General features: G+C 39.8%; 1 pseudogene across 1 annotated transcript; it reads right to left on the minus strand.

Annotated features, from left to right (window-relative positions):
- Window positions 1–10,387: 10,387 nt before the first annotated feature.
- On the minus strand, window positions 10,388–11,449 carry LOC118006300 (annotated as a pseudogene). The gene has a single exon (XR_004678037.1). The product of XR_004678037.1 is annotated as a glyceraldehyde-3-phosphate dehydrogenase-like (transcript).
- Window positions 11,450–12,017: the final 568 nt, after the last annotated feature.

A 12,017-nucleotide genomic window follows, 5' to 3' on the forward strand; every position in this document is an offset into this window, starting at 1 on the left:
GTAGAAAAAACTTAGGTGAGAGAGTACTGAAGACAAGCAGACTAAATAGTATCTTGTAGCCAGGAATTTTGTTTTTGATTTAAGCAATACTCAAAGACATTTGGAGGGCTTTGAGCAGAGGACTTATATGATGTCATTTAAGTCCCTGGAGGATCACTCTGGCTGCTAAGTGGACAGTAGACTCTAGCAGTTGGAAACAAACACTATTATTGTCATATGAACTATTTCAGTAATTCATGTTTGAATTGGTGGCTTGACCTTGAATGATAGAGAAGGTGCTGAAAAGTGGTCATATCATAAATGTATTTTGAAGATAGATCTGCCAAAGAATATATCCTGACAGATCAGATGTGGAGTGCTAGAGAAAGAGAGGGGTCAAAGATGAATACCAGACTTTACTTTCTTTAGCAAGTGGAGAGATGGAGTTACTACCAACAGAAGTTGGGAAGGCAGAGAAGATACGGGGTGTAAGATACGGGGTGTAACTGAGTTCCGTTTTGTACACATTAAGGTTAAAATGTATATAAGATGTTCCAGTGGAGATGTTGAACAGGGACCCAGAATACGAGTCTGGGAGTATGAGGGGGGTGTGATCTAGTAAAAGATAGTATTTAAAGTCAGGAGAGTAGAGGAAACCTAGGGAGGGCCTATTGATAGAAAAGCAAAAAGAACTAAAGTCTTGGAGCCTGGAACTGCTCCAAATTAAACATCAAAGAGAAAAGGAGAAAGCATCAATATTGAACAAGGAAACTAAGGGTGTGATGTCCTCAAAGCCAAGTGCATTAAGGATGAAGGAATGATCAACTACATCAAAAGCTGCCAAATAGTGTGAGGACTGAGAATTGATCCTTGGATTTCAGAAGATAGAGCTTATTGTTGATTGTGGAGAATAGCACAGTTGGAATGGTCAGGCAAAGCTTGCTTAGAGGGTGTTTAAAAGACAGTAAGAGCATAAGAGTCCAAGACAGCATGTATGGGAAATTCTTTGGAGGAATTTTGTTATAATGGGGAGCAAGGAAAGGAGCAATTGTTGGTGGGGAAGCAGAGTAAAGAGAACATTTTTTAAGATGGGATAGAGAATGGACTCTGAAAAACAAACTGAGGGTTCTAGAGGGGAGGGGGGTGGGAGGATGGGTTAGCCTGGTGATGGGTATTAGGGAGGGCACGTTCTGCATGGAGCACTGGGTGTTACGCACAAACAATGAATCATGGAACACTACATCTAAAACTAATGATGTAATGTATGGTGATTAACATAACAATAAAAAAGTAAAAAAAAGATGGGATAGAGAACACCGTGTTTGTGTAATAATGTGAATGGTCCAGTAGAAAGAGAAACTTTGGTATAAGAGAGGGGAAAGGGGAGATTGATTAGCTTCTGTCCTGGCATGGGTGGGAGGAGATCGGGACAATGTACCAGTGGAGGTATCTGCTAGATAGGAACTGCAGGGTTTATATTTGCTAGAGGAGGTTGGAGCATGTGGGTACAGATGATGGGTGATGGGTGCAATTGCTGGTGGGTGTCCATGAAAGTTCTTTTTTTATCCATAAAGAGTCACAGTCATCTGCCGAGTCAGTGTGGAAAAGGAGAAGTGGGACATTCAAGAAGAGGGCATAAGGTATGAAATGGTCCCATGGGAGCATGGGAAAGTAAGTGGAAAAGGTTGTATAGTATGATCAGCAGGTAGCACTGACGGCCCAGAGGATGTTTATGATCATGAATTAGAGGGAACACCAGCCAGGGGGTTCCTGCATGTTTATCGAGCCCTGATCAATTGCATGGTGCCTTGCAGAGCAGAGCAGGCAAGAAGTTGCCAACAAGGCATAGGGCAAAGCAAGAGAGGGGCAAGAATTTGAAAGATGTTATGATGCTGAAAGAATAGAATTATACTCTCTTAGTTTATGATTGTATTTTTAATTTCATCTCTTGTTTTACTTCTTTCCCTTCAATCTTCTGGACTTCGCAAAGTGGCACATGTTTGGGTAACAGTTCTAGGAAAGAGTCTGTCCTCTCTGAGAGTTTGTTTTCAGAGATTTTTTTGTTGGTCTTCCCTTTTTGAGAAAATTGTCTTTTCTCATTTTTCTGTTATCTTAAAACAAGGTACGGTGTCTGTGACCAACCTTGGTAGGTATTATCAGAATGCACCTAGGATTTGTCACTGATGCATGGTTGATAGCTAGACTCTCTTTAATCCACAGCTAGAGACAGAGGGATGCTCATAACTCCCGTTCTTATTACCAATTTTTTTCACATACTGTAATGATAGTAGTTGTTACATCTGATGGTCCCTGGGCTCTTTTGATATTGTTTTTAAATTACTGTTTCTAGGGACGCCTGGATGGCTCAGTCGTTAAGCGTCTGCCTTCAGCTCAGGTCATGATCCCAGGGTCCTGGGGTTGAGCTCCGCATCGGGCTCCCTGCTCTGCGGGAAGCCTGCTTCTCCCTCTCCCACTCCCCCTGCTTGTGTTCCCTCTCTTGCTGTGTCTGTCTCTGTCAAATAAATAAATAAAATCTTAAAAATTCTTTAAAAAGTGGATTACTGTTTCTAGGGGTAAGAAGCAGAGCTTGGAGGGGTTAAGCCAGACTGTTATCTGGTCATAAAGCTTCTGTGTTCGGAAGAGAGATTTCCTTTTTGTTCTGTTGATCATCAGATATCTCTACAAGCATTCTATAGTATTCTTTTGCCTATATGTCAACTTGCAATACCAGACCTTTAAGTTGGTGCCATCCCCATGCTGACCACAGATTTCTGCTTTGGAGACAACCGCTCAGCTCTTGGTCAGAGATGATGCATTTGGCAAAATGTCCTACTACTGCCTTCTTGGCCAGAAGTACTCTTGAATACTCTTTTATTCTAACTTTCAGTGAATAAGCATATGCTTGTTTATCATGCTTTCCCAAATGCTGAATAATGTTGTTCTGTTATGTGGAATGCCGCTTTTATTTTTCAACTTATGAATCATTCTTTTCAACCTTACTGCCTTGAGTGAGAATATTTATTCTGTTTTTGTTGTTGTTGTTGCTGCTGCCAAATCAACAGGTTTTAGAATATATGATAGCAATTATTTCTACCCAGGTCTCCTGGACATCTGATCATTTGGCCTTAGTGTGTACAGTTTTTCACTATGTGACATAATTTTGCAGTAAAATGAGGATGCTTTTGGCAAGATCATTATGGATAAACCAACAGGAGTTTGAGACTGTTTAGGTGCCACTTGGTTCAAATTTTTGTCTAGTGATTTTAAATTTTGAGACTGAATGTTTAATTGGTACATTATATCCAGACACAATGAACATAATGAAGCTATAATTAAAACTTAATTATCATTAAAACTCATTACGATTAAAACAGGAAAACAGTCTGCACATTTATATCAATGTCCTATTGTATACAATTTTAAATTATTTTTAGTTTTCACCTGAAGAATACACTTTCTAAATCATGAGCAAACTTGAAGATCATAATGGACTTTAACTTTTTTAAAAAGAGTTTCATATTTGTTTTGGTTGTTGTTGTTTTTTGGCTGTTGTTGCTGCCTGTTTGTTTCTTAGCTTTTGCTTTGAAAAAAAAGTGCCCCCTGCTTCTTGGTTACTCTCAGTTCCCTGATTTGTAACTTTTAACTGAGGGCCTCTGATTCCCTTGAGCATGAGTATCTGAAGTGAAGACTAAACATGACCGAGACCTCAATACTCTATGCATGATGCTCAAGAAGATAAGTCAAAGATTTAATCTTCATAAATTCAAGTTAAGACCACGCAAATGAAAATAAAACAAAATGATAGGTACTGTTTGAAATCACATAGTTTAATGTGATCCCTCATGTCTACCAAAACTAAATAATAAACAAACACGTCTGCATTACAATGGTGTGATAATGTACTTCTAGCTGATTTCTCCACAGTAATTTATGATAACAAAAATTAGGTCCAATTAGGTTTACTTGTTCTCTTCATTATCTTTCTTGTATAACAAACTTCTCCAAATTTTGTTGCACAGAAGTATCATTTTGTTATTCTCAGGGACTCCACGGTGCAGAGATTCAGTTAGTCCACAGTAGAGATGACAATCTCTCCTGGATGTCTATGGGCTCAGAGCACAGCTGAGAAGACTTTCGTGGCTGGGAGATGGAAAACCTGGGGAGAAAACTCACTTCCAAGATGGCTTCTCCATCCACAATTCTGACACCTTGGACTAGCATGACCTGAAGGCTGGCACAACTGAGGATGTTTCTCTGAGTATACAAATGCCTCTCCGGAGCACCTGTCTGGTTCAGTCAGTAGAGCATGTGACTCTTGATCTCAGGGTTGTGAGTTCAAGCCCCACATTAGGGGTAGAGTTTATTTAAAAACAAACAAACACAAATGCAGCCTCTCCCCAAGACTTGGGCTTCTCCCAACATAATAACTGGACTCAGAAAAAGCATGTTGAGGTGGGGACTCAGGAAAGAGCTTCCCAAAGACACCAAGTAGAGGTCCCATGATTTTTTCTGACCTAGCCTCAGAATTCACAGTGTTGATTCCATCCACTGTACTCTGATGGTCCCAGGAGACAGAAGTCCACTCAGACTCAAGGGAAGGAGACATAACTCGACCTCTTACTGCGAAGAGTGGCAAGGTCACCTAGGACAAGAGGATGTGGGAAGGGCAATAACGTTGGAGCCACTTGAAAATGCAATCAGCGACATCTGAACATTATTACCATTCGCTTCCATCTCCCAGTGTGAGTGGTACACAGAACACACCCAAACACCATATATCAAACCATGCCTATGAATATAGCGCAAATATGCTGGACTCTGCAGTTGAGCCCTCTGAGGTAGCTACCTGGAACTTGGCTTATACTTGGAATAGCTTCTGAATTATTTATAAGACAATACATATTGGTTATACTATGACAACACTACTCTTGAGCAGGTTAACAGCACATTTATAGCAAAGTTACAGCATTGGAGATGAAATTCAGCATCAATGATCTTAGTTCTGGACAAAAAGTGGTGAGATAGCTTTTAAGTTAAATGGATATAAGTTCTAGCATATACATAATAATACTTATATTAGTATATATGTAATAATACTTATAATAAAGCATTATATTACAATACTCATATGTATATATGTATGTACATTGGTGACATATATACGTAATTATATAATTAAGATGGAACATGGCAAATATGTGATGTATGTATATATATATACACATATATATGTACATTGTGACATATATGTGATTATATTATTAAGACAGAAAGGGGCAAATATGTGATATTTTGTAATTTTGTAATTTTTCTATATGCTCTGAATTGGTGTTATATCAAAAAGATCTATTATAAGAAAAATGTTCAACAGCCCGCTCCAACATGCATTTGTCAGCTCCCATGTCCATACGCATGAAGAATTTGAGTACAGGGAGTGTCCACTGAGAGCAATTTGCCTTGCTTAGCTTGACTTTTTAGTGTACTGCATAGAATTTTAAAAATATGTAACATATATTGGATATATGGAAACATACAGAATTCTACCATGCTGTATACTTTTTATCAAATGAAACTCCCTTCCCTTTTTGGGAAATTTCTGTAGATCAAGTGAATATATACATGTAATCTATTGGATTGCCAAAATACGATTTATCTGATAAAACAGATCACTAAAATATATTTGATGAGACTAAATTGTCCTTTAGGTTATTGAATAAAGCAGTAGAATTGTACCTACAACTGACTTATTAAAAAGTAAAGGGTAATAAGTAAAAGAAAAAAAAACTAAACTAAACTATTACAATTAGGTACATGGGTGACAACTAAGCCTAACTGAAAGTAATAAAACTTTTTTTATGCAGGAAAAATTTATTACTTTTGGTCATGACACCTTTATTAGAGATCAAAATTCATGTGGGTATCTACATTGTCTAAAGAACATCCATCTTTTCAGAATGAATTTGCAAATTACCCAAATAAAACTCTGACACAGTACTGTTTCTTTTAGACTGAGTGGAGTCAAAACCTCACTTGCTCTTATCTCTTTTCATCTATATTTTATTACTGTGTATACCATATGCCATCCCATGTTATTACAGTTCATATATGTATTAATGTTCTTGATTATTCATTGAGGATAGTGTTCATTCTGTGAACATCTTTCCATCCCCAGTAGTTACTCCTGTGAATAACAATTTTCTATCAACAGGAACATTCACTCAAATATATTATTTGGTTGAATCAATGAAAGAATGCATATTATTTCATTTCCAAATCTGCTACAAAAATTGCTATCAGTTTGGCTATTGTGGGACATCGCTGCTATGCACACTGGGGTGCACGTGCCCCTTCTTTTCACTACATCAGTATCTTTGGGGTAAATACCCAGTAGTGCAATCACTGGGTCGTAGGGTAGCTCTATTTTCAACTTTTTGAGGAACCTCCATACTGTTTTCCAGAGTGGTTGCACCAGCTTGCATTCCCACCAACAGTGTAAGAGGGTTCCCCTTTCTCCGCATCCTCACCAACCTTTGTTTTCCCTGTCTTGTTAATTTTAGCCATTCTAACTGGTGTAAGGTGGTATCTCATTGAGGTTTTGATTTGTATTTCCCTGATGGCTAGTGATGTGGAGCATTTTTTCATGTGTCTGTTAGACATTGAACACCAGGTGCAATACGCAACTAATGAATCATTGACCACTACATCAAAAACTAATGATGTACTCTATGTTGGCTAACTGAACACAATAAAAATTTTTTAAAAAATTGCTATCAGTTTTCTAAAAGTTTTTTTTCTGGTAAAATTTACCTTATTAAGTTAATTCACATTATCCAGTTAGGTAACTCATTAAAAGCCGTGTTTTAGGCACTTCTTAACCTTGGCTTATACTGGAAGCCCAGTGAGAATTGCCTGATGGAGTCACAATGCTTCAAGGCTTTCAGAATGATTCAGTCCTCACCTTTCATTAATAAAGTGAGACAAAACTTAAAATGCATCTACGAAAGTCACACTTTCCTATTAGATATTTGGTACCACCCTGTAGACACTTTGTTCACCTTGCTTTTCACATTTGACCGCTTCGCAAGATGAAGAGCTGTTTTCATGCCTTTGGACTTCTGCACTGGGTGAAAATACAGTTGTTTGTGCCGCACATGGGCCTACTTTTCATAGTTTTTGCTATCATGAATAGTGCTGCAATAAACAGCTTTAAATATACATCTTTAATAGATTCTTAAAAAACGGGATTGATCGCATTCTAAATTGTGCTATATTTTTCAAATTCCTCTTTGCGGATAAATACTCAGAAGTAGGATTGCTGGGTCATGCAGTAGCTCTATTTTTTAGTTCTTTAAGGAATCTTGAGACTGTTTTCTATAGTGGCTGCACCAGTTTACAATCCCACCAACAGTGTAAGGGCTCCAGTGTCTCCACATTCTCGCCAACATTTTTATTTTCTTTTTATAATAGGCATTCCTAACAGGTTGTAGTATGCTCCCTGTCTGACCATTGGGTATTCTGTTTTGCAATGCAAGTGCTTGATTTATGCTCTGATCACTGGGGCACCCACTTCAAAGAAGGCTATCTTGACTAAACACACTGCCAGTCACAGACTAGATAAAGAGCCAGGTTGCTTCCCCGCTCTGAGGCTCCTTTGTTTTAGAGATCTTGGTTGATTTGGTAACTGACCATTTGTGCCACTTGCTTTTTCTCTTCCTGCCTTTAATTCCTGCTCCTATGTTTTAAATTCACCAATAAAGAGTGAGCCTGCAAAACCCTAGGCCCCTACCCTGACCCTGGTGAAAACAGAGCCCCGGTCTGTGCTCCCTCTCCCTGTGTGACCTGAGATGTGCTGTGTATCTCCATACCCCAAAACCTAGGGTGCATTACTTATTTTCCCCAAAGTTTCTTGTCAGTTGTTGCTGAGGGCATCTTGCGGTCATAAGAACCATAAGGGACAGTCCATCGACTACATGGACTTGTCAATAGGCTGAGACTAGCACAAAATACAGGTGTGAGATGTTATCTCTTTGTGATTTTGAGTTGCATTTCCCTGATAATCAGTAGTATGGACATTTTCCCTCGATAAAGCTGTGAAACTAGAAATATATACAAGTTAAAAGCTCTATCACCAAATTTTCAAAGGTACAGAACTTTGCAAGGATTAAAGGCATGAATGAAACCGGTGGGCAGAACGAGGTATTAACTGGATCACCACCTGAGTTCTTTGGCATAGCAGTTTCTAGGCCAAATGGCTGGTAGAACATTCTCCAGGGAGGACAATTTTAGCAAGGGGTGTTCAGAGTCTAATGTGTGTTATTAAAAGGCTCAGTTCCCGTTTTTGCCCTTAAGCAAAGATCGTGATATTTTCCTTTTTTAATCCATAAATAAAATTTCAACATGTATGTCTTCCCATGGAAACCCCTTATGGATTTTTCTATTCTTGAATTTACGTAGAAATCTATTTATGGATTTATCTGCAGTTTCAGAACTGAAAAGGAAGTTATTAGTCAAGAAGTATGACCACTCTTTTTCCAAACGAGAAACTCTAAGTCTAGATGCTTTATAGTTTGCCATAGTCAGAGGCTATGGATTTATAGAAACACATTGCATTTCAATATTTAAATAAAAGAGGGAGAACTGGATTCACGAAGGGGCATTAAGAGACAGTAAGAGCCTACACGATGTAAGTCCTAACAACAACCACCCATGAACCAGCTAAGCAAGATTTGGCTCTACACGTTTGCAATTGCCTGATGAATCCAGATAGTGGCATCTCCTATCACTTGGAAAAGAAGTTTACTAAATCCGTTTACGGAATAATATGAAGCATTTATTTGAGCAAATCTTTTGCAGGAAATAAACCAATGTGCCCCGATATTCTTGAAACACAGCTCTGACAACGCTGCTTCCCATGATTTTTTTTTTTTAACATTTATTCACTTCATTAATCCTCACTTTTTTTCTGGAAATGTGTAAGTATGTGTAATTCCCAGTACATGCTACTAATGTACATTTTAGTCCAGCATTCATAAAAGACTAAAATTGCGTGAAGTATCATCATATTTTCAATTAAAGTCATAAATATTATTTTTTACTTTCCTGGATGTTTAGATACTTATATGACTTTATTTTCTAGAACTGATTGTATTCTGCTTGCCTGCCATTATTGGACCTTTTGTTTCCCCCCCCCAAAAAAAAACACGTAAGAAGAAACAAGCTTGTTGGAATTAATTCAATATATAATTAATTTCTTATATATGTATATTTGTTTCATTATTTTTCACCAACATTATTTGAGATAGTTTAATTTTTATGCATTATTTGAACATTGGATTCTCTCCTACTGTAGGTATATCAAGTCAATATTCATAATATTAACAGCAGCTATGAATTGGCTAGCTTTATATTTGTATTACCTATGTCTGGGTAGCATTTATTCTTATAGTTAAGAAAACCATTACTTATAGACATGTATGACATATTACCTTTTTTTTTGATGGTGTTAGTCTTGGTTGTTGTTGTTCTGTGGTTGTGGTTATGGTTTCCATGACAATTTTTCCAGGTCGTTGTGTCATTAAAATCTATGAACATTGGATAAACCATGGATATTCTTTTTCCTTACATGAATTAATAGTTTTCATTTTTAATTTTTCATTGGAATTTGGGAGTTTTTTTGGTATTAGAAAAAAATGACCTTTCCATATGACAGCTCAGAGGGAAGCATGCTAAATTCAAAGCTATCTCTAAGTTCCTTTAATTAGTGCTTTAGTCTCTATCCATGCTCATAAGTGAAGTAAAAATGTATTTTTCTGACATTTAACAAAAGCATAGGAGAAAACTTCTTGCTTTGTTAGAACTAAATACTTTGGAACTTACCAATATATTCAGTGACTATTCAGAAAATTATGAAATTTTTTATGGCAACCATTAATTGTATCTAAAAAAATTCTATCCAGAACTGATGTGTCAGTATTGAACTACAGAAAGAGAGGAGACCTGGAAATGCTAGGTCACTGCCCCACTCCCATTACCATCACTATCACGAGATTCTTTTTTTTTTTTTTTAAGATTTTATTTATCTATTTGAGAGAGAGAGAATGAGAGAGAGACAGAGCATGGGGGGCGGTCACTGAGCAGGGAGCCTGATGCAGGACTCAATCCTGGAACTCCAGGATCATGACCTGAGCCCAAGCAGTCGCTTAACCAACTGAGCCACCCAGGTGCCCCCCATCACGAGATTCTTTTTTTTTTTTTTTTGGCTGGGTACAGTGTACTTTATTGATGGTACATGACAAGGTAGGGCTCCCCAAGCTCCTCCCCTTCTTCAGGGGGTCTGGGATGGAAACGGTGGAGGTCAGGAGATTCTCAGTGTTTTCGGGGATAAGTTGGGGCAGGGACTCCCCAGTAGCTGAGGGCCTCTCTCTTCCTCTTGTTCTCGCTGGGGCTGGTGGTCCAGGGGGCTCTTACTCCTTGGAGGCCATGTGGACCATAAGGTCCACCACCTGGTTGCTGTAGCCAAATTCATTTTCATACCAGGAAATGAGCTTGACAAAGTGGTCATTGAGAGCAATGCCAGCCCCAGCATCAAAGGTGGAGGAGTGGGTGTCACTGTTAAAGTCACAGGAGACAACCTGGTCCTCAGTGTACTCCAAGATGCCCTTGAGGGGGCCCTCTGATGCCTGCTTCACCACCTTCTTGATGTTGTCGTATTTAGCAGCTTTCTCCAGGCTGCAGGTCAGATCCACGTTGGGGGTGGGGCACGGAAGGCCATGCCAGTAAGCTTCCCGTTCAACTCAAGGATGACCTTGCCCACAGCCTTGGCAGCGCCAGTGGAAGCAGGGATGATGTTCTGGGCACTCCCTCAGCCATCGTGCCACAGCTTCCCAGAGGGGCCGTCCACGGTCTTCTGGGTGGCTGTGATGGCATGGACGGTGGTCATGAGTCCCTCCACGATGCCGAAGTTGTCATGGATGACCTTGGCCAGAGGAGCCAAGCAGTTGGTGGTGCAGGAGGCATTGCTGACAATCTTGAGGGAGTTGTCATACTTCTCATAGTTCACACCCATCACAAACATGGGGGCATTGGCAGAAGGAGCAGAGATGATGACCCTCTTGGCCCCACCCTTCAAGTGAGCCCCAGCCTTCTCCATGGTGATGAAGACCCCAGTGGACTCCACAACATACTCAGCACCAGCATCACCCCATTTGATGTTGGTGGGATCTCGCTCCTGGAAGATGGAGATGGACTTTCCATTGATGACAAGTTTCCCGTTCTCAGCCTTGACTGTGCCGTGGAATTTGCCAGGGGTGGAATCATACTAGAATATGTAGACCATACAGTTGAGGTCAATGAAATGGTCATTGATGGCGACAATATCCACTTTGCCAGAGTTAAAAGCAGCCCTGGTGACCAGGTGCCCAATACAGCCAAATCTGTTTACTCCGACCTTCACCATTGTGTCTCGGGAACGCGGCTGGCACTACACCAGAAGATGCGGCTTTCTGTCGAACAGGGAGGAGCCGAGAGCCCCATCACGAGATTCTTATGGAGCATATCCTTAATACCCAGTTTGGTCTTCCTGAGCAACAATGGTTTGAACCTGTAACATCTGGTGTTTCATTGCTGGTCACCCTGCTTGCTGTTCTTCCTCCTGGGAAGGCTGCTGTCAATGTCAGTGGCTCTTTTATTGTGATAGCTTTATACATGGCTGTAGAGTCTCTGAAGCTCCTCCCACAAATGGCAGAGTCTAATTTCTCTTCCCTTGATTGTGGACACTGGTAATGAAAAAAATGAAGCAAAAAATAAAACTGCATTTTTTCTGAGGCTAGGTAGAAAAAATGGCACTGCTTTTGCCTGGTACTCTCTCCCTCTTCAGATATGTGCCTAAGCCTACAGAGAAGCACTCTGCCTGTCTTGAAGACGCCATGCCTGAGAGGCCTCATGAGGAGGACACATGGGATAGATGCCCCAGGTTCAGCAGTACCCAACTGACTGTCTGAGCATCAACCCTCCACAGCTCCTTCCAGCCTCAGGATTCA

Source organism: Mirounga leonina, unplaced genomic scaffold, assembly GCF_011800145.1.
Source record: "Mirounga leonina isolate KUSES-001 unplaced genomic scaffold, KU_Mleo_1.0 Mir_95, whole genome shotgun sequence".
In the NCBI taxonomy this organism is placed as follows: Eukaryota; Metazoa; Chordata; class Mammalia; order Carnivora; family Phocidae; genus Mirounga; species Mirounga leonina.